The 1,987-nt window shown below is 36.3% G+C and overlaps 1 non-coding gene across 1 annotated transcript; it reads right to left on the reverse strand.

The window, feature by feature from the left end:
• Window positions 1–620: 620 nt before the first annotated feature.
• LOC131183692 (small nucleolar RNA R71) lies at window positions 621–726 on the reverse strand. Its single transcript, XR_009151729.1, has one exon. It is a non-coding gene; the product is annotated as a small nucleolar RNA R71 (small nucleolar RNA).
• Window positions 727–1,987: the final 1,261 nt, after the last annotated feature.

Consider the following 1,987-nt stretch of genomic DNA (forward strand, 5'->3'; position numbering starts at 1 on the left):
TAGGTACTCTTAATTTTTTATGAGAAGAGCTAGAAGTGCAAGTGACACATCCTTATTGTTTAATCCTAAAATTGAGAAGTTTTGTAGAGCCAACAAAAAAGAAACTAGAAAAAAGGAAATAAGTCTTAAGAGCAGCTGAAATTGAACCAGAAATGGCTGAAGAAAGAGTTAGAATTACTAGTAGCAATGGTGGAAACAATCTAAACAATGAAAATGCAGCTCATGGTGAAGAAGTTGTAAATGCTAATGTGCCTAGGGGAAGTATGATGGATCATGCATTCCCTCATTTTGATGATTTGAGAGAGAGCATAGCAAGACCAAGAATTGATGCAAATAGCTATAAGATAGATTTTGGGGTACTTTAAATGATTCAAAATTCCCAATTTGGGGGATATCCCTCAGAAAACCCACACACACATCTTAAGAAGTTTGCTATGATTTGCGATATGCAAAAACAACCTGGAGTATCTGATGATGCAGCAAGATTGAAGCTATTCCCATTCTCTTTGAAGGATAGAGCATTAGATTGGCTTGATTCTCTACCTCACAATTCTATTACAAATTGGGAGCAACTTACTGATGCATTTCTTGCACAATATTTTCCACCTGGAAAAACTCAAGAATTGAGGAATCAAATGACAGCTTTCAGACCAAGAGAAAATGAAACTCTTTATGAACATGGATGAGATGGAAGGAGTTAGAGAGACAATGCCCACATCATGCCATTCCAAAATGGATGATAAACCAGAATTTTACACCAATATTACTGCTACAATTAGAGGGATTATTGATGCTCAAACAGGAGGAGAATTTATTATGAAGCAAAAAAGATGAAGCTTATGAGCTGTTGGAGAAAATTACAAAGAATACTCATCGTTGGAGTAGTCTAAGAGGACCAGCTCCAACACAAAAGAGGCAAGCTACTGGAATGTATGACCTTGATCCATTCAACATGATTAATGCAAAGTTTGATGCACTTACAAATATTTTGGCAAAGAAGATGGAAGATTTAAGTATGTTGGTCAGTTCATCATCATCATCTAGAAGTTCACAACAGATTGCCTGTGCAGAAGGAACAATGAGTTATGGAGTAAAATATGGAGAGCAAGCTGCATATGTTGGTAATTATGGAAACAAACATATAGGGAATTGTTACTCTCAAACATATAATCCAGCTTGGAGGAATCATCCCAACTTTTCATGGGGAAATCAGCAAAACCAAGTGCCAAATCAAAATTTTCAACCACAATAGCATCAAGGAATTCCATAGCAGTAAAATAGGTAACCATTGCCTAATTTTCAACAGAGAAACATGAATCCTCCACCAAAATAGCAAGAGCAAGGTTCTACCATAGAGCTTTGTTACAACAGATTCTTACCAACCAAACTAAGCATGATGAAGAGATGAAAGAAATGAAAGCAAGGCTAGAACAGATGCGAACACATAAAAGAATGCTGGAAAACTAAATTGCACAACAAGCATCTTCCTCAGGTATCAAGTCTTTTGGAAAACTTCCAAGTCAGTCGAAAAACCCAAGAGAGCAGTGTCAAGCTATCACTTTAAGGAGTGGGAAGGTTGTAAACAATGAGAAGAGTAAAAAAAGTGAGAAGAGATAAAATGAGAAAGAAATTGATGAGAGTGAAAAACAAGAAAGTGAGAAAGAAAGTGCCAAAAAAGGTAAAGAGAAAGTTGAAGAGAAGGAAAAGAAGTATATACTTCCAGAACCCTATAAGCCACAACTTCCCTTTCCACAAAGATTTCAAAAATCCAAGCTTGATAAGCAATTTGGGAAGTTCTTAGAGGTTTTAAAGAAGCTATACGTAAATGTGCCTTTCATTGATGCTCTTTCACAAATGTCCTCTTATGCAAAATTCTTGAAAGAAATTTTCTCAAACAAGAGGAGACTTGAAGACCGTGAAACTGTAGCTTTGACAAAAGAATGTAGTGCCATACTTCAAAGGAAACTTCCTCCTAAGCTCAAAGACC

The sequence above is a fragment of the Hevea brasiliensis genome, chromosome 9, assembly GCF_030052815.1.
Source record: "Hevea brasiliensis isolate MT/VB/25A 57/8 chromosome 9, ASM3005281v1, whole genome shotgun sequence".
Taxonomy (NCBI): Eukaryota; Viridiplantae; Streptophyta; class Magnoliopsida; order Malpighiales; family Euphorbiaceae; genus Hevea; species Hevea brasiliensis.